Source organism: Micromys minutus (genome assembly GCF_963924665.1).
Source record: "Micromys minutus genome assembly, chromosome: 1".
Lineage (NCBI taxonomy): Eukaryota > Metazoa > Chordata > Mammalia > Rodentia > Muridae > Micromys > Micromys minutus.
Window position 1 is genome coordinate 178,073,264 of NC_137969.1, and position 27,070 is coordinate 178,100,333.

General features: G+C 41.9%; 1 protein-coding gene and 1 pseudogene across 2 annotated transcripts in view; both read right to left on the reverse strand.

Moving 5' to 3' along the window:
- The window catches only part of LOC308419540 (actin, cytoplasmic 2-like), a 1,056,985-nt pseudogene that overhangs the window by 828,579 nt on the left and 201,336 nt on the right, over positions 1 to 27,070 (reverse strand). The window lies entirely within an intron of this gene.
- PRKAR2B (protein kinase cAMP-dependent type II regulatory subunit beta) overlaps positions 1 to 27,070 on the reverse strand; it is an 87,322-nt gene that overhangs the window by 30,857 nt on the left and 29,395 nt on the right. The window lies entirely within an intron of this gene.

Below are 27,070 nucleotides of genomic sequence, written 5' to 3' on the forward strand. Positions count from 1 at the left end.
CAGTGTGCTTCAGGCGCAGGCCCCAGAGGCCCCAGAGCTGGTACTGACCCGAAAGCCTCCTTCCTCCCTGAGGACTAGCTTCCATGGTACCAGAAGGCACCATGCAGGCTTCCAAAAGAGGGAAGCAACCAACAGTTCTGCCAAAATATGATACCTATGAACCATAACCACCACCAGCAGGCCACGGTAGACCTGGGGATGCAGTAAGCACAATTTGGCAGTAACCAGCAGCTCTCTAACTGCGCTTAAGACCTGTCAACAAGAGGGAAATCATGCCTGGTACTAGAAACCTAGCCAATGGGCTACTGGAGGAGATTCAATATGGAAGGAGAATCTACAACTACCATTTTACTTAACCAGCATAATCTAACTACATCTAAATGTGTGTCCTTATATCTACAGAGAAGTGTAGTCCTCACCCCTTGTTAAGTAGATCTCTCTTTGCAACAGAGAGCGGTACAGAAAACCACAACCAATCAAAATGCAGAGCTGCGGAGCCTAGTCACGCTGGATACTTCTACAACACTTTTCCATACCAAAGGTTCAGGGAGCACGGTGGGAAAAGGGGCAGAAAGACTGAAAGCCAGAGGACCAAGGAGTCTGCTGTGGGATTGTGCTACCATGTCAGATGGTTGTAGCAATGTCAGAAGCTACATCAACAACCTTTCCAACAAGGCTGCCTAAACATGAACTGAACAAGGATGACACCCACAGACAAGGTAGATGGGGGAAGATTGGGAGGCCCCAACTCCACAAAGAACTACAGGCACCCAAGGAATGCTGAGTGTGGGAGAAATCGTCTTCCTCAGGGAAGAGCACCAACTGTTTTCCCACTACCAAGTGGTGAGCCTGGAAAACATATACCTACTGGTCACATCATACAGTAACAGGCTGAGCAGGTTGTATATACACATTTGGGAGTGTGTATTTATGCGCATATGCTTATGTTAATAATAATGAAAAGGAGGCTATGAATTTGAAAGAGAGCAAAGAAGAGAACATGGGACTGTTAGGAGGGAGAAAATGGAAGAGAAAATGGTGTAACAATATATAAACTCTCAACCAAAAGAGAAATTTAAAATTAATCATCATAAAAAGACCATGCTGGTTTTTCAAAGCCACTAATTACAAGGCAAGAAATCTACCCCTAAAGTTGTGTATCCATCATAATTTGTATGAAATGTTCATAATATGAAGCCATACTTGAAGACACTGGCCGTTGCTTTTTGCTTCTTCCTATGCAAAACTTAACCCTTTTAATCTTTATTTCCAAGGCAAAAAAATATTTATAACCTTAAAATTACCTAAGAAAACAAAAAAAAAAAACCATCTAAGTTTGCCATGAAATGATCAATTTAATCATATAGCTATGAGAAACTCTCATGAATTATTCATGATTCACTTTCTCTATCAGATGTTACAATAGTGACAATATTCCATCCTGGTCTTTGTTGGAGTTGAGTTTGCACTGCACACACAGTCTGAAAACCTGCCTCCTTTTCCCTCAACACTATGAATGTGTGCATCACCAGAAACACTGAATATTGTTCTTAAGGATCACAAATTATGCTACCTCACTATAATTAACTCTGTTCCTAATACTGAGCATTTAACTAGCTTTTTATTACAATATTTTTGCAATAAGCTTCTTCACCATAAATATATGTAGACGTCTTCCATTATTTCAAATGTTATTTTGGGAATCTAAAAGGCATGATAAACGTTAAGGTGAATTTACTGTGTATTTTTCTACAAGAGGCTGTACCCATCCATTGTTCTACAAAAAATATAAAAAGGCTCTCTGGCTACATGAAAGAGCTGGGTGCCAATTTAAAAAAGAGGATTTAAATGTTTAAAAACTATTAAATAAGAACAACTTACAAATACTTTGGCTATATATCTCCTTTGTACTCATCTATGGAGAATATAGTATTTCCTTTTAGAAGAGAGTATCTGTCTGTCTGTCTGTCTGCCCCTCCCTTTCTCCCCCCTCTCCCTTTGATGTCCGAGTACCCACTATGTAGATCAGGTGACCTCAAACATAAGAGATCTGCCTGCCTCTGCCTCCCAAGAGCTAGGATTGAAGGCATACACAACCATACCTGGACAAAGTCAGCTTTTAAAGATTATTTTATGGTTAGACTGCTTAAAATAATTAAAATTTTTTGCTTGTTCATGCTTAATATACTGTTGTGTGTTGAAGAAGAAAGCACCCCAATGTGACTTAACCCCAGTGTCACAGGAATACCCACTTCACAAGCTTAGACACCATTTTCTCATTCTCGAATCTAAAGATTTAATAATACTTGTCTTTCACCTTTTCAAAGGTAGGTAGGTGTTTTTATTTTGACGTTTATTTTATTTTGTTTTTATTTTGAGTCCATACTTGGGGTTTATCTTGGTTAAGATATAGGAACTAAAAGCACAAAACTAGTAACAAAGACAACGGTGATGACGATAAAATGACAGGCTCACAATGGTGGGTCTCAGGACAGCATCACCATGACATCTGTCCTCCTCGGTGCCTTTACCTCATATCATGACAACCACCGTTATCTTCCTGCAGGCACTGCTCTGTGTAGCCACACCGTGTCCTACACAGAAGACACCTGGGGACAATTTAATCATCCAAGTGTAGGGACCTAGGGGAGGCCATATAGTAGATTTGGTTCAGGGATGCTGTTTAAAGGCCTACCATATACAGTAACCCTGCCACACGACCAAAAACCAAACCCAACCCCAAACACAGCACTTATCTGGCTTTAGATACTGATGGTACTGAGGCTCTAAAGTCCTGACCTGTATTTTCTCACTCAATCCCACAATCCTACAATAGCTGTTAATGTAACCATTTCACAGGTGAAGCTAGGGTATGAAAAGGTCAGGGTCACACATAGTAAATGACAGGATCCATACTTGAAGTTAGGACTGTCTATCTGGACTCCAGGACCCCTGCTGTCAACCACTGTTGTATACCTAAGGACTTTGGTAGATGCCCCAGCACAGTGCCTGGACTTTAGCCTGGCTCCCAGAATCCCAGCAGAAACAGCGTTTCTTGAGAGCAGGCTCATATTTAAGGACCTCCAATGATACATAAAGTCAGAATGCCAGTTTACTAAGTAACTTCCTGGATGAAATATGAAGTCAGCATGACCAGTCAGCTCTCTCCCTGCCAGAAAACCACAGCTGCAGCCAAACCATAATTAAGAAGTTGTTTGGTGATCAGAAAACAGGAAGTTAAAATTTGTCAAATAATATCTGGCTGGATAGTGCATGTGAGCGCAAACACACACACACACATTGTATCATTAGCTAATATAGCTTACACACTTTAATTGAATGGACTACAACTTTCCACAGGGGATGAACACCTCTTCTAGGTGAGGCTCTGCAACTACCCGTCTCCATAAATGATGGCCAGATCGGGAGGGAACCGCTATATCATTTGTTCAATGCAAAAAAGAAGGGAGAGCAGGGGCCTTTTATCAACATTCTTAGACTTCACAGAGGACGACAGAGGAGAAAAATTAATCCAAATGGAGGGTGTTTGTGAGCATCCGCACTGTGAAGGTAGCAAGCTCAAATGACCAGCCTCTTCAACAGGGAAATGAAGCAGCTAACTTATTCAGTTCCCCAATGACTTGTGATCTATGTCTCCCGACCCATTAGTGCTATCTTAAATTTCAATTCACAGAAAGCATTTTCTGACCCCCTGGCTTCCAAATTGCTGGCCACCATCCCCTAACTAAAACAACCTAAAAAAAAAAAAAAAAAAATCTGTTATTCTGCAAGCAACTTATCAATTGTGTCCCCACTGATAATCACTTACCACCCCTCTAATCTGAACAGCTTTATCATCAGTTTCACTGGAGCACCGGTCAGTGTTGTCAGACTGAATCTTGGCACTGCTGCAGTTGTCTCACTGACTAGAACTCTCCTCCTATACCCAAATGACACTTGCACCTCTGAAAGGCTGTGCGGTGGGCCTTACAGTCTGCAGGGCCATCCTGCAGTTTCCCTTCCTTAGAACTCATCTGTTTTCTCCCAAGCCACCCCTGCTCTCCAGCCACAAGTTAAACGTCAGATCAAGAGCCAAGGGTTGTGGATGTGAGACAGTGAAACAAGGCTTACATGGTACCCAGGAAGCCCCGAGTTTAATCTCTACCACAATAAACTCCCCCCAGACACACCGACAAATTGGGGAGGGGAGCAGATATTAACCTTTCACCCACACAGAGCTAATTTAGGTGCATTCACTTCAGAAAGGACCTTTTGTGCTCCTCCAAGAGCGTGGGAGGACTCACTGTCATAACTTAGCATACTATGTTCTTTTAAACATGGTATAATGTGTTTGTCTCACAGCCCTACAGGGAATGACTGGGTATTCTTGTTCCCTAGCAGGGACAGGGCATACTGCCTGCATGATGTGCATATGAGACACTAATGAGCAATCTTCCTTGAGCCTCTTATGTTATCCCCTTTCCACCAATCCCATTCCCCCTCCCATTGCCTCCATAAAGGTGCTCCCTCTCCCAACCTCCCTCTTCTACCTCAGCACCTTGGCACTCATCTACACTGGAAAAACAAGCCTTCCCTGGCTTAAAGGCCTCTCCTCTCATTGATACCAGAGAAGGCCATCCTCTGCTGCATATGCACCTGCAGCCATGGGTCTCTCCGTGTGAACTCATTGGTTGGTGTTTTAGTCCCTGGGAGCTGTGGTGGGTTTGGCGAGTTAATATTTTTGGTTTTCCCATGGGATTGCAGACCCTTTCAGTCCTTTCTCTAGCTCCTTCATTGGGGTCCCCATATTCAGTCAAATGTTTAGCTGTAAGCATCCTCCTCTGTATCAGTATGGCTCTGGCAGAGCCTCAAGTAAGCACTACCTGGCATCAGCAATAGTGCATGGGTTTAGTGGCTACATATGGGATAGATTCCCCAGGTGAGGCAGTCTTTGGATGATCTTTTCTCCAATCCCTGCTCCTCTATTTGTCCCTTTATTTCCTCCCATGGGTGTTTTGTTCTTCCTTCTAAGAAGGACTGAGGCATTCACTTTCTGGCCTTTCTTCTCTTTGAGCTTCATAAGTTCTATAAATTTTTCTTGGGTATTCTGAGCTTTTGGGGGTAGTATCCACTAATCAGTGAGTACATAGCATGAGTGTTCTTTTGTGACTGGATTACCTCACTCAGGATGATAGGTTCAAGTTCCATCCATTTGCCTAGGAATCTCATGAAGTCATTATTTTTAATAGCTGAGTAGTACTCCATTGTGTAAAAGTACTACAATTTCTGTATCCATTTCTCTGTTGAAGGACATCTGGGTTCTTTCCAGCTTCTGGCTATAATAAATAAGGCTGCTATGAACATGGTAGAACATGTGTACTTGTTAGATATTGGAGTGGTATAGCTGGGTCCTCAGGTAGTACTATGTCTAATTTTCTGAGGGACTGCCAGACTGATTTCCAGAGTGGTTGTACCAGTTTACAACCCCACCAACAGTGGAGGAGTGTTCCTCTTTTTCCACATCCTCACAAACATCTGCTGTCATCTGAGTTTTTGATATTAGCTATTCTGACTGGTGTGAAGTGGAATCTCTGAGTTGGTTTGATTTGCATTTCCCTGATGACTAGGGATGTTGAACATTTCTTTAGGTACTTCTCAGCCATTCAATATTCCTCAGTTGAGAATTCTTTGTTTAGCTCTGTATCCCATTTTTAAATAGGACTATTTGATTCTCTAGAATCTAAAGTCTTGACTTCTTTGTATATATTGGATACTAGCTGTCTATCAGATGTAGGATTGGTAAAAATCTTTTCCCAATCTGTTGGTTACTGTTTTGTCCTTTTGACACTATCCTTTGCCTTACAGAAACTTTGCAATTTCATGAAGTCCCATTTGTTGATTCTTGATCTTAGAGCATAGGCCATTGGTGTTCTGTTCAGGAAAATTTCCCCTGTGCCTATGCGTTGTAAGCTCTTCCCCACTTTCTGTTCTATTAGTTTCAGTGGGACGCTGTTTCTAGAACCTTCCAGTAGCATTCCAGTGTTACAGACTGTCAGACACATGCTAAGTAGATTAATGATAAGCTGTTCTGGATTATTTGTTCAAGAAATGGGGACACAAAGAATAAGTAAAAGGGGGCTTTTATCTTATTCACTAAAAAAGCACAGAGATTAAGGAACTTGGTAAATATTTGTGTAAAACAAATGAATGCCGGACTGTCTGGACAGCCTGTCAAAGACAGTCTCCGTGTAACCTGTGCTGCCTCCTACTCTACCAGAAACACAGTTGCCCTGTATCTTCTAGACCATCTGAAACTCATCATCAAAATGTATCCTTTACTCTTTGGCAACTACACAGTAGAGAGAGACAGTCTTAAGATATATTTAAATTTTACTGCTATGCTGCACATATGTGTTTGGATAGTATCCTGGTTGTTGGGAACGGTCTAGGAATTTAAGCATATCCCCACACTTCAGACAGAGGATGCACACTGGTGCAGCCAGACAACTGCCACAGATTGCAGAACAGACAGCAGAATAAGATCTGCGTCAACTTTGCATCCTGCCAAACTTGGCCTTCAGTCTTCTGGTGCACGCTATTTATAGTGTGGCAGACAAAGGGTTATGCCAACTCTGAGTTTTGTTGTTTTTTTAAAAGGAAGATCCCTCTTCACTGTGCTGGTTTTGTTTGAGATTCAACAGATAACCTGACAGTAGACAAGAATATAGCCCATACTGGCATCTTGGTTGTCAAAGAATAAAGAAGTCCATTGGGTGCTCCCTGTTGATGCTTCATTATACGCAATATGCCCTTTATAAATATTTATTGTAAAAATGACATGCAAATATGGCCTCGGCACAAAGACTCTGGATCAGAGACCTTTTAATATTGAAAAATAATTGTCTTCTATACAATACACAAAAGTTAATTTTGTGGGTGTTCTCACTGCACTCAGATTTTTGCATATTAAATAATCTTTTACATATTTAAATAATAATTAGCTTAAATTAAAGTGCATATAAAAAGCACAGGTGCATTAGACAACAGAAGTCTCACTCAAGATTGTTGAACTTAGTGGAATGGAAATGCCCTCCTATTTGAGAAAAAAAAAATTCTCTTTTATAATTATCAGTGAAGGCAAGTGTCTTACCAAATTAAATGGTTGCCGGGGCAAAAAAAAAAAAGGACAAAATATACACCAAATCTGTAAGATGTACCTACAGTGAAATCTCAGACGCAAGGAGGTGATAGACTGGGAACACCAGTATGAAATGCACTTGCTCTGGCTAAGGAAGGGAAACAGTGAGGTAACACCACAGGCTCCCTGCAATCATAGGGACGGTCTGGTACATAACTTCTCAGCCGTCAGGAACTGTCTGCTTTAGGTAGCGGTTTTATTGCTGTATTAAGACACCATGATCAAATCAACTCGGGAAAGAAAGTGTTCATTCATTACTGCCTGTATGACATCATCTAGGTTTTCAGGGCAGGAGCTCCAAGCATAAAGCTGGAGTCAGGAAGGATGTAGAGGCCGCGGAGGAGTGTGCTTACTGGTTTGGCTCCTCATGGTTTGCTCACTGGGCCCTTCCACAGCAACCCTCAATCAGAAAAACACCTACACGGCTGATCTTCTCTTGATTAAGATTCCTTATCGGATGGTCAAGAAGCCAAGTCGAGACAGACTATAGACCTAGAGAAAAACCAAATACTACTTCTGTTAAAGGAACACAGCCATAAATTGATCCCTAAGGACACTGCGCTATACTAACAGATCCCTCTGTTTCTCAGTCACCACCATTAGAGAAGCGTCCCACTGACGTAGGTGGAAACAAATACAACTGGACAAGGTGCAGAGAGTCAGAGTCCCTGGACTACTAAGTCAAATCCCCTCCTCAGGGCCCAGGGAGCTTTGTGAAAGAGAGAAAGACTGTAAGAGCCAGTGAGGACGGAAGATGCCAAGAAAACAGCCTTCCAGATACAGTGCTGACACACACTCACAGAGACTGGCAGCAGGCGCAGGTCTAAGCCAGAAGGGGTCCCACGGCTGAGAGGGGAAGTAGACACAAGCCCCCATCTCTAATCTTGTATGTGGGTGTGTCGAACCATGAAAGGCAGCCTGGTTCCTGGTTGTGCTAGACACTCCAGAGACCCCGAAGGGATGGTAGGCACTGACTTTGGGGAAACCAGACCCGTCACTAGCCGCAGCCCTCCATAGATTAGTGGCCATTCATTATGTAAAAGCAACACCCTGAGCCCCTCCACAAGTAGAGGACTTGACCACAGATCACACAGACTCCAGACAGATCTCCGTTATAATGATACCTAAAGGCCTAGAGGCTTAGCCAATGAACCTTCCTTCCCAGACACTCCTCCCTGCAAAAGGTATTTAATCTCAGGTCCACCCTGAGTAGTGAGGTACAGTTTTACTCATCCACCTTCCACCATGACAATAAATGTCTTAAAACCATGACTGCCTCTTTTCATCAGGATCCGCCGTGAGGAGCTGTGCATTAGTCCTTTGCCTAAAACGCGACCTAATCTCCCGTAGAAGGCTTCTCTGTGCTCCCTGCCATGGCCACTGCCAAGGGAAACCCAAGCATCAAGCCATCAAGCCAAAGACTTTGCCCGCAGGACCAGCCAGAGCTTCCCTATCCCCCCCTCGGGCCGGGCTAGATCCAGTTCTCAGCCCCTAGTCCATTCTTAGCTCTTCCACGGCATCCAGAGACATCCGAGTGTCCAAGAGCCTGAGAACCTAATGACCCTGACCTCGTGACAGGTCAGGGGACCCCCAAGCCAGCTCCAGCTGCCTCTCACCTCAGACTGCACTTGGAGCGGTGCCCTGAAGCATCCCTATGGCCCAGCTACTTAGGAGTGAGGTAAGCCCACATCCCTCAGTAGCTGTGCCCTGTGGCGGAGCAGACGCAGGACCCCACTAACCCTACAGGGGTGCATGTCTATAATTTTAGCACAGAGGCTGCTGAGGCAGGAAGAACTTGAGTCTGAAGTCACCTGGGTCACTGTGATGGTTTACGTGAGAATGTTCTCCATAGGCTTCTCTATTTCCATTCTTTGGAAGGATTAGGAGGTGTGGCCTTTCTGGGCCTTTAAAAAAGGTTTCAAAGGCCCAGGCCAAGCTCAGTGTCCCTCTCTACCTGCAGACTGGGGACCAGGATGTAGCTCTCAGCTCCTTCTCCAGCGCCATGTCTGCCTGAGTGCCACCAGGCTCTCCACCATGACGATGATAGATTAACCCGCTGACACTGTAAGCAAGTCCCCAAACAAATGATTTCTTTTACAAGCAGACCTGGACTTGGTGTCTTCTCACAGAAACAGAACACTAAAGCAACTACATAGTGAGATCTTGTCTAAACAAACTGTGTGTGCACGCACACACATGTGCTATATTCCAGTCAATCATCCACATTCCATCTACAAGAAGCAATATAAATGTATCATCTAGCTAGTCATTAATCATTTAAATAACTTTCATTAAATGGTAGTTAAGTGAATTATTCAGTTCCCAAATCAACTATATTTATGCCAGAACTTTACTATACAAATTTAACCAAGGTACAGAACTATGTAATCCTGCTTTGGCAAAATGACAGAGATACACTTCCCACTTAATTTAGGATGGTCCACTCCTAGCCAAGGTTATCAGTGGCACTTTAAGGATCTGATATCCAAAGCTAGGGAGATGGCTCAGCCATTAAAGGCTGGTCTCACAACCAAAAAAAAAAAAAAAGTAAGAATCAGCTAGTCTTACATTTCTCTGTAAATTCTGCTCTAAACCTCCTTATTCAATAGCTTTTGAGTCACCCCAAATATATAATTATCAATTCTAAAAACTTCTACAAGCTGTTTTGTTTCCTCTATGAGGCACTGTAACATCTCATACGCATGTTTGATATTTCAAGTATTTTATTTAACTGCCATGATCCATTATAAAACTAAACTAGTAGTTACACAAAACATCTTGTTGTTCCTTAATAGGAGAGGTATTTAAAATATAGGCATAAAACTGACTCACTTACTCTTCTGTATAGGCTTTTTATGTTTCTAAAGATGATTTGTTTGCATATATGCAGCTCTCCTCTTTTTAGTGACTGCATCATCGAGAACCAGCGGCAGCTTTAAGTGAGCTGTCAAGTTCACTATTAGAAGGAGAGCCTCGGGAATACACTAGTGAGCGCTAGGGCTTCAGACCAAGAAGGACTTCCTCCTCGCACGCTATTTATTACTAAAGATAAAAAGTCAACCCTTTCAAAGTCTGTTTCAAAATATATCTCTAAGAGAAAAACAAAACCTTATGCTAAAACTTGTATGCCTTTAGCGGATCAATATTTAACAGTTATTTTTCCCACGTTTAAAACTTCGGCTTTTTAGTTTGTAACCAAATCACTGCCATCTATTTAGTATATTTTCTTCCAATCACTTGCTCTACATGTAAAATCTGGCCTATAAAATATCAACTACTTCTTTACAGTTAGCTTATGTAGATTGGGGCATAAGTAAGAGGACCACACATTTAACATCTTTACAGAAAAAAAGTTTATCAACAGGAAACTTTTGTAATGGCATGACTCTAGTGTAGGATAGGCTCAAATATTCTACATAACTGAACCATGAATATAACGAATAGCCTGTGCATTTCAAAAGAAGACAAACCGTATGAGCTCCACTCCATTCCACAATGGAAAAGTTATCCCCTGAACCCCAATGGTGCTGATGTGAAGATATAAGAAAATAAAGAGCATATAGAAGTTAAGAAAAGATGGGTGCCTTTTCAAAGAATAGGGACAGCCAAACAAGCCTGAAGAGCAATTGATAAAAGTACCTTTGGAAAAGAACTGCTGTGGTCTTTAGTGGCGTTGGAGAGTAAACCCAGGTCCTTGAGTATGCTAGACAACTGGTCTATCTCTGAGCCACAACCTTTGACTTCTAAATATCAACTTTGTAAATTCCACTTACATATTTGTTATTAACCATCATAATTCATCAAGGGGTAAGGCCAGCTCTCCTGCCTGCTGCAAGTGGTGAGGGTTGAGGGGCACGGGGAGAGGGAGTGGGGGTGGTGAGGGTTGAGGGGCAGGGGGAGAGGGAGTGGGGAGGGCATCTCTTCCTCGTCAAGTAAGATCCTTTGGTTTAAATACCAACTGACAATTTCCTAAATTTGTCAAACGGCTTCCATTGTTCAGGGACTATTATTATCTCTTGGCACTTATTTTGGTCTAGAATCTTCTTATATATATTAAAATAAATAAAATAGAAACACTAGTCAATATTCTAATATAGTCACATCATGATATAATTCTGTCCTTCCAACGTCTAGCCCCATTTTATGTTATTTAGCACCACTAAATAATTTCATGTATTACTCAGAACAGTATTCTTGAACACTTCTGTTTCTGGGATGAATGCTGACTAACACACACATACAAGAGAATGAGAGAGGCCACAGGGATTATTTTAATTCACACAAACATTTCTGGAACAAGTGTCAGTTGACCATAGTGTCCTAGGATGGGAAACTAGAACTTATATCCAGCAGGGATATCATAAAAGGAGTTCAGTGGGTCTCAAATGTCCAACACCAGCACTGGTGGAGAGTCTCCTAATCAAGACTCTGGTGCAATCATAAGAAGTCTAGTAAGACTGGCTGCTTACCAACGTGTGACAACACAATGCCTGTATCTCATTATTAATGTCAGTATGCGAAGACTCAAATTACAGAACACAGTGTAAAGATATGGAACTCAAGAATCTGACTTATTTATCATTTAAAACAGCAGGGCTAAAGTTGTCTAAATAAACTAACTATTCTTTTTTCCCCTGCTTTCAGCCTTGCCAAGTACTCTGGTTATTAGGCCCCCACTACCATTATGCCTAACTCCCATTTTCATTTTTAAAAATGAAACCCAAGAGCCTTTTTAAAAAAATACATATTTCCTATGGGTTTAAAGTATATTATCTCATGGAAACTGTTCTAAGAGAATAAGACTTGGTGAACAGTTTTGTAGGTCATGACATATTTCCATCAAGTCTAATGTTTTAAATGTCTTCAGAAAAGCAGGACTGGAGAGATTTCTCAGTGGTTAGAGCACTGACTGTTTTTTCCAGAGGCCCTTTGTTCAAATCCCAGCAATCACATGGTGGCTCACAACTATCTATAATGGGATCTAATGCCCTTTTCTGGTGTGCATGAAGACAGCTACAGTATATTTATATACAAAAAATAAATAAATCTTTAAAAAAGCAAATAAAAGAAAAAACAATAATATATAATGACATGTATCCTAATTTCTCCTTTAGAAATTCTTTTTTTATAACTGCCATTTTCCTCTGATCAAAATCTGAATCAATCTGTTAGAATGTAAATTAAAAACAAGTTCAAATGAATTTTTAAATTAAATAGAATGATATAATAATTAAATTACAATCTAGAAATAAACTACTAAACATTTATGTCATATAAATTAGCAAAGTTGTTTGGCTCTTTTGTTTTTGTTTATGTGTTTAAATGAAAAACAATATTACAAAAACATATTTAGACTGAAATTCCTCAGTACTGCTGGTGATAGTGGGAGAATGGAATGGGAGAAGAAAACTTCAAAAAATGTTATGGGCTTTGAAAAGCAGCTATGATGTAAGCTGAGGAGAGAAGTTGCTTAGCAAAACCACATAAACTTGTGATGGCAGTACAAGCCTGTAATCTCCGCACCCCAGTAGAAGCAGGAGGCTTGAAGTCATCCTTAGCTGAATTGGAGGCAAGTCTGGATGATATTAAGATCCTATCTCAAAAAACAAAAGCCTTGAGGGCTGGAGAGATGGCTCAGTGGTTAAGAGCACTGACTGCTCTTCCCAGCAACCACATGGTGGCTCACAACCATCTGTAATGAGATCTGGTGCCCTCTTCTGGTGTGTCTGAAGACAGCTACAGTGTACTCACATACACAAAATAAATCTTTTTTAAAATTAAAAAAGAGCCTTTAACATTCTCAAGTTCAATTCAGTAAGTACTCTTCAAGTCCTTTCATCTAAAGACTGAGAGTTTAAAAAGAGTCCCTAATAGAAACAAAAAATAATTAAGATATATATTCATGTATGCTATTAATGTTTTTAAATTAAACTTTAGGGGCCTAAGGGTGCAGCTCAGTTGGAAGAGTGCTTGTGTAGTACACAAGAGGCCCTGGAATCAATCCTAAGCACCATATCTACTGGGTGTGATGGCATGTGCCTGTGAGCTCAGCTCTGAGGAGGGAGAAGCCGGAGAATTGGGAATTCAAGGCTACACCGTGCATCTAAGGCTAGTCTGAACGATGTGAGACACTGTCTTAAAAAATAAGGAAATAAAAGGAAGTTTCATTTTCAATTAAGAGTTTTGTTTAACAAAAATATCTTATAATATAGGCAAATGTTCACTACATCTTACTAAATGTTTATAGTTGTTTGCAAGGCAGGAACATATTATATATTTTAAAAAGTGTGCATGAAAGGTGGCTATCAAGGCGGATACCAATGTTTACATAGCAGTTACTGGTCTATAGGAAGACTATGATTATCCTTATTTTCCTATCTGTACCCTTCTACGCTTTTCTCACTTCACAAGCAGAAAGGCTGGCAGATCTCCGTGTGTTCAAAGCCGGACTGGTCAACAGATTGTGTTCCAGGACAACAGGGCTATACAGAGAAACCTTGTCTTGAAAAACCAATCATCATCATCATCATCATCATCATCAAAGTTATTTTCAAGCCTCTTTAAACATTTATATTTCAAAAAGAAATTACTAAATTTCCTCTAATTATTCCCATCTCAGGTACAAAAAGGAATTAGAATCATGAAAGGACATCTTACTAATAATCATAACCATCTTTTCTTTTAAGGAATCTAATCTTTTCTCAAAATTGGCTTTAATATTTTTATACTTCCTGAAAACATACAGCCTCTAAAACTAATAGAACCAAGGTGCTAAATTTTTCCCAAATACTTTAGGAAAATAACTCATTAGCAATGCCACAGTAAACCTAAAAGGTGTTTCTAATACAACTAACAACATTTATTTAAAAGAACAAGATGGTGGGATGCAGCCCGGTGGTTCAGTGTTTGATTAGCACAGAAGGTTCACTCTTCACGATGGATGCTGGGTCTATCTCAGTCCTGTAATTATAATGCAGCTTCTTCTATACTGCAAGAGCATTTAAAAACAAAAGACATCTTTAGCCAGGCATGGTGGCACATGCCTTGAATCCCAGCATTTGGGAGGCCAGCAGGTGGACAGAAAGTTCAAGGCCGGTCTGGCCTGCAGAGTTCCAGGACAGTGTTATTACGTGAGGTACTGGCAGATCCTGCCCCACCCCCACCAACAAGAAGACAGGAATTACAGAGAACTTAGGGGCGGAAATCAGCACTCTGGAAATTAAAGGCATATGATAAGTTAAAAAGCATTTATTCATAAAGAGATGTGATTCTCAGTTAATACAGTGAAAATCACAGGCATCCCTGCCAGAGGCTGCTTGCTGTGCCGTCCCCCAACCCCAAATCTGTCAGTATGGCAGCTTTAAATAAGAGGTTAACTATATCAATAAAACACACTCACACTCACATACTCATACACACACATGCACTCACACACACACACACACACTCACATGCATACACACATCCTCATACACACACACACACACACACACACACACACACACGACACACTCACACACACAATCCTTGCTCTGAGCACTGCTGGTTAGTGACCTAGATAAAAGACAAGCAAGAGGCCTGAAGCTTAGAGAACACAAGATGGTGTCGTTCCTAGATGCAGTAAACTACCTGGAAACGTAATGGAAAGTGAGACAGGAGTCTGGTTAATTTTTCATGTGTCTGTGCTGTGGTTATGCTTTGTGGGTATACAGAAAAAGATGGTGGGCCCAAGCTGTCCACCTATGTCTGGAAGTCAACAAGACAATGGTGGCTGTGCATGCAGTGGGGACACAAGATGAACTAACAGAGAGTTAATGCCAAAGCTCACTTAAAAACTGCCTGAAATGTAAATGTTCCCAAACTCACACGAGATCTATCAGCTGTACATGACTTCTGACCATAACGTCAGGCAGACACAAGCCAACCCTCAAAGCCATGAACCACAGGGAGTTGAGACACGGGAATTTAAATGCAGACAAGCTAGCTCTCTCTCTCTCTCTCTCACCTGCCAGGAAGCAACAACCTGGAGAGGGGAACTCCGGATCCAGAAACACTACGATGAAGCTCCTAAAGTGCCCAGTTCTTAGCAAACATGATACATACAGAAAAGAAGTAGCTGTGACCCACAGACTGCAAAAAACTGACTCTGATTGGGCACAGTTATAGAACTCAGTGAAGACTTCGAAGAGGCTATTTCCTTCATGGTGACAAAGGGAACCATATTTGATGTTTCATTAAGGAGAAAATTACAAGAGAATCAAAGGGAAACCGTTGAAAACTGTAAAAACTCGGGTTTGGTTTGGTTTTAAAGTTATCCACATTGCTAAAAGTCATCAACTATGTTCACAGCAGCCTTATTTATAATTGCCAGGAGTTGGAAAGAACCCAGATGTCCTTCAACAGAGGAATGGATACTGAACGTGTGGTACATATTCACAATGGAGTACTACTCGGCTATTAAAAACAAGTTTATGAAATTCCTACGCAAATGGGTGGAACTTGAACCTGTCATCCTCAGTCAAAAAAGAACACTCATGTTATGTACTCACTTATAAGCGGATACTAACCCAAAAAGCTCAGAATACAGAAGAAACAATTCACAGCAACTATGCAGCTCAAAGAGAAGGATGCCAGAAGGTGGATGCCTCAGTCTTTCTTAGAAGGGAGAACAAAACACCCATAGGAGGAAATAAAGGGTCAAATAGAAAAGCAGGGATTGAAGAAAAGGCCATTCAGAGACTGCCTCACCTGGGGATCCACCTCATATGCAGCCACTAAACCCAAGCACTATTGCTGATGACAAGTAGTGCTTACTGGCAGGAATCTGATATGGATGCCTCCTCAGAGACTCTGCCAGAGCCATACTAATAGAGAGGAGGATGCTTACAGTCAACCATCAAACTGAACACAGGGACCCCAATGAAGAAGCTAGAGAAAGGACTGAAGGAACTGAAAGGGTCCGCAACCCCATGGGAAGAACAAAATTCTCAACTATCCAAACCCACCACAGCTCCCAGGGACGAAAACACCAACCAATGAATTCAAATGGAAAGACCCATGGCCAGAGGTACATATGCAGTAGAGGATAGCATTGTCTGGCATCAATGGGAGGAGAGACCTGTGGTTCAGTGAAGGCTCGTTTTTCCAGTGTACGGGAACACCAAGGTGCTGATGTGGGAGACAGTGGTTGGGAGAGGGAGCACCTTCATGGAGGCAATGGTATGGGGAGGAGGAATGGGACTGTGGGAAAGGGATAACATCTGAAATGTAAATGCAGAGAATTTCCAATAAAAATTTTTGGGGAAAAATAAACAAACAAATAAATAAAATATAAATGTAGAGGATATCCAATTTAAAAAGAAAAAGAAAAAAGAACCAGAGAAAACTTTCAAATAGAATGTTAGTATGACATACGTTTTTTTGGTTATAACTAAGGGAGGTCAAAGGGCAGGGAAACGGGGTGTAAGCATTGACCAAAATCCCTGCCCCTCTGACAATTCTACATCTAGAAAACCATGCTTTAAAAGTGCCTCGGGGAGGGGTACAACGCCACCATGAAGTAAGCGCATTCCCAGTAAGCAGATACTGCACTGTTAGCAGATGTGCAGCAGAGGTCAAGGAAGTTGTCCAGCCTACGGAAGCGACACCAGCAGAAGCTCAATGCAGGAGGAAGGAAACAAGGGCAGAGCACCAGAAACCCTAAACATCTGGCCCACAAAAATGGTAGAACACTGCAGACCCTGACTTTAATAAGGAATCGATGACCAGGATTTATCAAGAACTCAACAAGAGAAGCACAGCCTCCTTTAAAAATGGGGACTGGACTTAAATAGACATTTCTTCAGTAATGTGGAAATTATCAATTAGCACATGAAAAATGTTTTCCCCACACCACAAATCATTAGGGGAAGATAAGCCAGCTCACTTCATGTACCTTTCATTGACACTTACGGAAGAAAGGAAAAAGAGCAAACACTGGTGAATCTGTGGAGAGTCTGGAAGCTTGCACTGCTAGGGAATGATACCGTGGCACTGTAGAAACCAGTATGACACTATACTGTATGGTGAGTATGTTCTGCCCTCCACCCCCAGCCCCAGCCCATAAGTACTTGTGTTCACACACTTGGTTCCCAGTTAAAGGAACTGTTTGGGGAGGTGATGGTGTGTTTAGGAGGCGGAGTCTCGCTGGAGGAAACTTATCACCACAACCTTGAAGTTTTATAGTCTAACCCCATTTCCTGTTTGCTCTGCTTCTGGACTTGGGAGGCAGAGAGAGGCCAGTCTCTTTCTGCTGTCAGGCCTTTCCTGCTATGACAAACTATCTCCTCTGGAATCATAGGGTGAGAGAAAGCCTTTCTCAAGTTGTTTTCATAAGGATATTTTATCACATCAAGAGGAAAAAAAAAACTAACAATTTTTCAAAAAAAATTAGTAATTACCATATGATCCAGTAATCCCTCTTTGGGGAATATACTCCAAAGCAGTGAAAGTGGAGATTCAAACAGATATCTGTGCATCCGTTTTTATAATAGCGTGATCATTATGACGTGGATGACCCTTAAAGGCATCATGCTGGGGGAAAAACCAATTACAGCAGGACTGAGTGTAGCTAGTCAGACACCTAGAGAACTCGCCTTCACAGAGGCAGAAAGCAGCACGGTGGTCAGCGGCTACAGGAAAGGGGTGTGAGGAGTTCAGTGTTCCGTGCACACAGTTACGCTTAGGATGTGACACCGTGGGGAGCATGGTGGTAACTCAACGTGAAGACTTGGTGCCGTGCAACCAAACACTTGATAATGGTTAAAACATTACACTTTGTCTTGTAAAAAATAATGAAAATGGAGCAGAGATCTCGATTAGATGGCTTGCTGCTTAGATAAGCACACAGGGTTCAATCTCCGGGACTACACTGGAGGGAGTGGCCAGGGGTAGTGGACATAGCATTAGAAGTTCAAGGCCTCCCTCACTAATCTAGAAAACTCAAGACCAACCTGACCTACAGAGAACCTATCTCGGGCAGGGAATGCTAGGGACTAGTGTGTGTCCTGCAGGTATGAGGACCCGAGAGCCCAGAATCCACATGCAAAGCTGGACATGGTGGCATGCACTTATAAAGCCAGTGCTTATGGCAAGACCTTGGCTAACCTCAATGGTGAGCCCTACATACCAGCAAGAGACTTTATCTCAAAGAAAAACAAGTGTATCTGAAGTTGATTAGTGGCCTCTACCCATGCCATGCCCTCTCTCAAAAGCCACACAAGAAAAGCTTTCTCAATAAAAAGTTTAAATGTCTTTAAATGGCAAATATCTGAATAAACATAAGACTTCATAAATATATCTCCTCTTCTCTTAATGTCTTTGGAAGATTTCAAAAATACTGATTAGAACATCAGAGCTTCAGGTTTCTAAAGTAAGTAACGTGAGGTCAGGAAACAGCGAGTGTCTGTCCTTTGGTGCTTCTGGGTCCACACACATCCTCCTGTAAGACAGCTGGATCCCTACACACAGCTGCACCATGGGCTCCTGGAAGCGGCTTCCTGCACTGTATTCAGATGAGTGGCTGGGGGGACTACAGGACCTGTTTTGAAACTTTAACTTTCTAGCCCCGTCATCCTGGGGCTGAACCATTTGCTAATTCATTATCTGACACAAACAAACAACACGTTTCTAACGGCTTCCCGAATTCAGAATAAAGTCCAAGCTCCGCCAGCTCTGGTGACGTAGACATATAGTTGCAGGTCTCAGGCGGTTGAGGCAAGAAGGCTGAATTAAAGGCTAACCTGGTAAGTTCAAGGCCAGTGTGGGTGACAGACCAAAACTGTCTTAAGAAATTATTCAGTAAATAGAATGTCGAATTACAAAGCTAAAAACACAACAAAGTAAACACCCAAACTCCTGCCGTGGTTCTCACAGGCTCCTCCCCACTGGCCTGAATCCAGCTTTCACTCCTCTCATAGCCCATATTGAGAGTCTACATACTTGACATTTAGTTAGATCACTGTTTCCTGAACCACAAAGTTGTCTTACATGGTTCACAGACCGAGAAAGTTACTCCTCCACTGTGTACTCACACCGACTGAAATCCTGTTTTCCTATCAAAGCTACAACCAAATGCCACAGAAGCCCTGACACTCACTTTCCATTAAATAAACAAGCAGTTCAAACTGCATCCGCCTCTGTGTAGAAACAGAAGGCACTGTATGCATATCTCGTTTTACACAGGGCATAAACCCCAAACACAACACACAAAGAAAAGAGTTACTAGTCAGCATTATCCTCAGAATTCCCATAAGGAGCCAAGGATGGAGTCAGATACACAGGTTCATAACATCCAAAACACTTCCTTTCCATCCAACACAACTCTGTTATCCCCCTGAAGAGCAGTCACTACTACCTCCATGTAAAAGCTTGCAGAAGACACGGTGCAGCTCTTTTTGGCACCTGCTACAATCCACTGACCTGTGGCAGGTTGTATCCCATACCACTTGGAGAGAGTTACCTCAAGCAAGAAATAGGGAAATCCCCAAGCGCTAATTCAAGTCACACCTTTAAAGCCTAGATCCACGCAACACTACAGGGCTGGCAGATTCCTGGCTCCCTCACCCACTGTGGAACAGACATACTGAGTGAGTACCTGGTTCAGAGCAAGTGACTTTCATGTCCTTGAAATCTGTGTCAACAAACAACTCTGAAGAGATGATCACCACAAAGTACCCTCAGGGGTGGGGCCTACGCTTCACCTTCCTCATCATTAATAGCTTAAAAATTGTGCAGCTTACAGTGTTCTGTAAGCAACAAATACCAAGTGACTGTTAATTTAACTAGAATGGCAGCAGAATAACAAAAAAGATTACAAAGTATCATTTCTGTAATTATGAAAATCTTAAAATTTCACAAGTATCTTTTTTTTTTTTTTTTTTTTTTTTTTGTAGAAAGCAAGCCCTCTTACAAAGTGGGAGGTACTTTTAACTAAAAAAATAAAAAAATAAAAAAAAAAAAATCCCCCATCTGATTTTAAAGTCTAATTATTTTATTTTGTCCAGTGTGATGGAACCAAGTGGTTATTTGCTTAAGAAAATAACATTACAAATATAGTGTAAGGGGGCTGGAGAGATGGCACAGTGGTTAAGAGTGTGTGCTGCTGTTCCAGAGGAACTAAGTTTGGTCTTAGTGCTCTCAGCAGGCAGCATACCTACCTATAACCCCAACTCCAAGAGATTTGATGTCCTGTTCTGACCTCTGGGGGTACCTGCATGTGCGCACACACATGCACACACACACACAGAGAAAGAGACACACACACACACACACACACAGAGAGAGAGAGAGAGAGAGAGAGAGAGAGAGAGAGAGAGAGAGAGAGAGAGAGATTAAAGTCTTTTTTTTAAAGCTAAATAAATGGGGGAAAAATGGTTTCTAAGACAGAAAGGCTGACCTTGAGCCCCCACTGTATTTCTTTAAAGCCACTGACATAAGGTAAAGTGTTCTTCTGTGGAAACTCTTCCTTCAGCAGCTGGGTGAACTGACAGGCAAGATAATGGTCCTATTCTTTCCAAGAACAGTGACATCTGTCCCATACCATTCTTTCTTGTCATTCTACATGAAGCAATGCTCTACTATAAATAACAGTGTTTCTCAACAGAGAAGTACACACATCCAAATGGTCACCTGAAGCCACGTCAGCAAGTGGGAAAGCAGGTGGAGCAAGCATCCGGATACCAGGAGCTCTGCCAGTGTTCAGAGACAGTGACAAAAACCGACAGGCCAAGGGCTTCTTAGAGGCAGCTGCTTTACTCTAAGAAACAGCAGACATGAGTCCGATCATCCTAGCTGGTCAACCAATGGTAGCTACAGGTACAGTCAAGAATTTCTGGACCCACCCAGGCCATAGCCGACCCTAGACAATGAGGCTAACGCCTGATGACTGAGCCAGTCCGAATCTTTTGCTGGGGCTTATTATGGTTTATAGGTAGTCAGGCTCTATGTTCTGGAGGGGCTGAAGCTTCCCTTGCTTACAGAACGTAAGACAGACTGACTGACAGACACATTCATGCAAGAGCATGCACATTCACGCAACTGCGACCACACACACACACACACACACACACACACACACACACACACAGAACCGTACCAATTTTATAGAGTTAATCAAGTTAAAAGACATTCATCTCGACCTTCTCAGAAACCTGCACCCTATCCCCCACCCCCTTGCCAAATCCTAACAGGATCTACCTACCTTGTCTTTCTTGCTGGCTGGGACTCATTCTAAAAGCTCTTCTCTGGGACAATAGTCAAGGATCCAGTTTTACTCCCAGCTAAGAGAAAGGAGCTCCTCAGGCTACTAGGGGAAGCGTGTCTCCCCACCCACTCCTGACAATTTTCACAATATCCTGTGCTCCAGTCCACTGGAGCAGTGCCTAGAAGGCACCATTCTATCTTGCCTTCCTGGTGCATCCTTTTCTCCAAGTCATCTTCCTACAGTCACCCTGGACTCATCCGATTTGCAAATGTCCTGTGCAAGCATCAAAACTACTTCATAGAATAGCAAGTTTCTATTTCTTTTTCTTGCACCCCCAAGACAAGGTCTTACTAAATAGGCCAATAGGTCACATCGGCTCCAAACTTTCACTTCTCCTTCTTCCATCTCCCCAGTGGTACCTGTGCTGCTGGCACCCCACCACATCCAGTGACATGAAATTCTAATTGCTGATAATGGTCAGTTATCACAGTGTGACCAAGACTGCTCAGCTATGTGTGTCCTGCCCTGCGTTGGCTCCCTTGCTCTTGAGGACTGAACTTTTCCCACCACCCCTAAAGACAACTTGTAGACCTACCTTCCCAGTGGCAGCCACTCTGAAAGAAATCCTTGTTTTGCCAGGATTTCCCCTGGTTTTGTTTGTTTGAAAGGAGACAAACAGCCAGACCTCAGAACAGAGACCAAGTTCCCTACCCTCCTCTATCCTGGGACCTCAGCGATATTTGTACACTACTAACCAATACAAATTACATTCTCATCTATAAAGTAAGGAGCCGCCCTTGGGAATACCCAGTGTTGACAGAACTTTGGGACACGGTGCAAAACTGTGTAAACAGTCTTGCCCCTGCCACTGGTTGCTAGGCAACCAAGGCAAAGAACTGGCCAGTGACTCTGTTTATCTTTAATACTATAGTACCTGGTATATAGAGTTGCTTTAGAGAATAATCAATAACACAAGACAGATCCACTTAAATCAATAACACAAAGCCACTTAGAGAAGTTCCTGTCTCAAGTTAATTACCCAGTAAGTGATTAACTATTATGTACTTGGAGTATTTCCCTTGGGAATGCCATGCTGGTTTTGGTTGGTTTGTTTTGTTTTGTTTTCCAGACAGGGCTTCTCTATCTATATAGCCTTGGCTGTCCTGGAACTCACTTTGTAGACCAGGCTGGCCTTGAACTTACAGACATCAGCCTGCATCTTTCTGGAGTGCTGGGACTAAAGGCGTGCACCACCATGCTCAGCTGGAATGCCAGGCTTTAATTACAAGTTTGTGTACAGAGTGGGCTCAAAGCATAGAACCCACATATTTGTTTTTTCATTATAAACGATCTTTACCTCATGTCGTACCATATTACTAATGTCAGTAGTACTTTCGAGATTAAAAAGCAGAAATAAGAGAGCAGTATTCATTTTAGCATGCCTTTATGAAGGAAAATCCTTAGGCATTGTCAGGTCCAAAAGGGACAAATGGCTACCCCTGGTACCCATTAGTGTACCAAAGCATTATAAATACACATTAGAGAGTTCATGTCATACCCCAGCTCTTCTCACTCTCCTACCCTAAACTTTTCTCTGCCCCTCCCCCAGCTTCTCATTTCCACAGAACCCTCCATTACCACAGGCTCTCTTTGCACTCTCTCTCTTGCTCCTATCCCCCCCTCTTTGTCCTCTCTTGATCCCCTCCCCCCTTTCATGGCCTGGTCCAATCTGGCCACATTTAGTCTGGTACTTTCTCTCCCTGATCTGGTCTCTTCCGGATGCTGTACTCTGCCTTGGATCCAGAAACCTCCCCCTCTGCCTTGTAATGGTCATGTCCTCACTTCATACAAACATAGTTTGTGGAAATGAAGGGGTGGATATTTATTTCACTTTTCTGTTACATTCACAGTTTAAAATGAAATCAAACACAATAGAATGTATGATATCAAAACAACGTACTATTCAGAGATGCACTATGTCCCTAAAAGATGCAAATTAGAATATATAACGGTCTCCTACCTTTGGGTAAAGTTCTTTTGCAGTTTTAGAAAAATGACACTGTGACTATTACATAAGTAATCTTAATATGCATAAAACTATGAGACAGATACTAACGCCGCTCTGCACAGTTTCTCTCTGGACATGATGTTTGCTATTTGCACTAACTAACGCATCTTACAGCTGAGCAGTACTTCTTACTGTGATCACTAGCTTCTTCAAGAACAGTTTCTAGCTGCATAACCGCTAGCTCCAACTCTCAATTATTCGCCTAAGGCACAAAGAAGAGCCCATCCAGTGATGCCCTCTAAAATGTGCCTAAGACTCGAGAGCTCGAATCTGGGTTCAAAGGTTTATTTTGATGTGTGCTAAAACAACAATTATGCGTCACTTCCATTTTAAGAGCATAATTAATCATGTTTGAAGAAGCAGAGCTCACTCCATGAATGAGATTAGTCCAATACTAGAAAATACATTAATATATCTAGTTACTATACTGTAAAGAAGGAAAGCCCAACAATTATTTGTGTATAATGATGGCATTCAACATTATATTCATCTTTTCTAGTATTAATAATGTTTAGCAAGTATACACCACACTTCAGGAAGCGTGTTAAGTACTTCACAGTAGTTGTCTCATTATGCAGCAGTACTCCACGCGCTTGGTACTTTCACTACATTAGACTCAGGTCTGGAGAGCAAGCAATCGTCTCAGGGTCAAGGGCTTCATGAGCGGGCGTGCCCTGGTCTCTGTTCACAGTCCAGGAACCTCGGGACTGAGCAGGCCACTCACCGAGAAATGCAAGCGGCAGGCAATACGCAGAGAGGCTAAATTACACTGAAGAGTAAGGAAATACCAACGGAGTAACTGACCTGTAAAATCAGAAACGTTTAATGTTCCGTTTCACACTCTACTAAACTGGAGAAAGGAAGATGAACTCATATTTGATTTTAGAGGGCCTTTGGCAATGGGTGGACAAATTTCACATTCTTATAGCCTCGACAAACAAAGCACACCCACTTCTAAAATACATAATGTATGAACGTATTTTTATGGTACAATTATGCAGCACTGTATTGTGTCTACACGCTAAACTTCATTGTTGGACAGGTTTCAGAACACTAATCTCGGAGTATTGTTTGTATACATACTCACTGCTACCATGGAAACATCAATACTGAATCACAGGATTCTAGTTGGGAAAAGCTCTATAGTAGGAAATATGACCTCATCATTGAAATTTAGAAACATTTTAAATTTAGACTTCCTAAATTTAAAATTAAATTTAAATTTTCTAAGTTTAAAATTAAATTTAAATTTTCTAAATTTAAAATTAAAAAAATATTTTGACTCACTGTCACTGACAATACAGAGTCTGGGGACCATTTCAAATTAAAAATCTAAACTGGAAAAGCTAAGCCTCGCCTCTCAGAGGCTCACCTCGGATACCCCTTCCCCTGGTCTCACTTCTTTGTTTTTAAAACTTTATTGATTCTTCCTGAATTTTACATCATGAACCCCAATCTCACTCACCTCCCTGTTCCTTCATATCTGTCCTCTGTTCCTAACCTCCCCCAAAACAAAAACAAAATATCATCATGGAAGCTGTAGGGTGTCACAGTGTGTCACATGGTGTAACCTTTTGTTTAAATAGCTTTACCTGCAAATGTTTGTGTCAGTGAGTCACTGGTCTGGTTCGAGGCCTCTGGCTTCTGCTACACTATCAGTACTGGGTCCTCACTGACACTCCTCTGGGATATCCTGGTTGCCCTGTCCACGGAGAGCCTGCAGCTTTGGATCTACAAGACTGGCCCCTTCATGTTGGGATGGCTAACCCAAAGCCCTGGATCTGGGCCTGGGTGGTAGGAGGAAGACGCTGATAGCTGGGGGGGGGGTCAGCCTGCCAGTTCTCCAGCACCCACACCACCAGGGTGAGCACTGCTCCAGCCAGCTCACCCAACACTGCAGCCGGCAAGGGGCAGGACCATCTCTCCAGCTCTCATGACCCTACCTAGTAAGTAGGGCAGAGATCACCCATGCCCACTCATGATCTTGTCCTGGCACCCCACATCCAAGGGCAACTCCTGAGTTCTACAGCTATCGAGGGTCTCACCTCCTTTCCAAGTCATCAGGCCACATCTACTATTTTTAGCTGCTAACAAGGCTTATGACATCACCTTCTATATTATACAAACAGAAACAATAGGTCTATTTATCTTTTATAGGATTAACCATTACAAAGGATTTAATAATCACAATGCCACAAAACAATCAAGCAAAAACATTCAGTTTTAAAAGTCATCCTTAGGTGTTACCTATATATTGATTTACTGATGGATTTGCAGAATTCGAGGATTGTAAAACCCAAGCATGGAGGAACCTGCCTTTAATACTATCCCTCAGTAAAGAGCCAAGTGAATCTCTGTGAGTTCAAGGTTAGCCAGGCCAGCCAAGCTATAGTGAGACCTTGTCATTAAACAAACAAAAAGAGCATGTGAATAAATTAAATTGGATTTTCCAGACATTAAGGCTTTATTCCCCTTCTTCAGGGAAAACTAAAGAGTGATAGTAAACATGAATAAAATAAAAACAAATCATTTCTAGCAATGTAGGTAGGTCTACGTATCATAATTTTAGCACCTCAGTACATCTTAAATAATTTGAATAGAAATGTGGTGTTTTCAGGTTTCTAACTGTAAAGAAAAATTGTTAACAGCTAAATTTAGATCAAAATTAATTTGAATCACTTATTAAAAGCTGAAAACATAAATATGTAAATTGGTAATTCACAGGACAGGAAATTTAGTGATGAATGGGATAAAATCAAAGAACATCTTTAAAATAATAGAAACAACCATGACCTTGTTAATAATAACACTAATTTAGCTGTCTCCCCTATAAAAGCCTGTGTAGAAAATGCATTTGAAATTATTCAACAATTGCTTTCAACTTGTTGGAATTCAGCATAAAAATATTTAACATAATTTTAAAGTTCAGAATGAAAACCGCAAGTTGCATGCTGAACAAGAACAAGGCATTGCATAAACCAGGCATGAACACACACACACACACACATACACACACACACACACACACACACACACACACACACACACGATACCAGCAATCACACAAAGGAGGCTAAGGCAGGAGGATCTGGAGGTCCAGGTCATCTCTGTGGCTATCTAATGATGCTGAGGCCTAGGCTACATGAGACCCTGTCTCAAAAAGGAAAAGCTACAAGTGGTTTGACTTTTTCCTGCAGAATATTCACAGATATCTGCATGATCTGATGATGAAGTACACAATGCTTTTATAAATCTACTGCCCTTACTCCTGCTTAATAAACGACTTAAAACCATTTGCCTCAATATTTTGATAACATTGACCTTGGGTATAACCTTGAGACTTGAGTCACTCTATGCTCCAATCTCTATGCCTATGAAATGAAAATGATCTAAAATCCCCCTTAGAAAAGCTGCCACTGGGGAGGCCGAGCTGAGGACTCCTGGTGGCACACACTGGAGCCTGAACCACTGCACCAGCAGCCGGTGACACAGGCTCTCTCACATTATCCACTGAGGTTGGAAACCAGCCCCGTTTGTTTCAAACCATCCTTATCTTTACTAG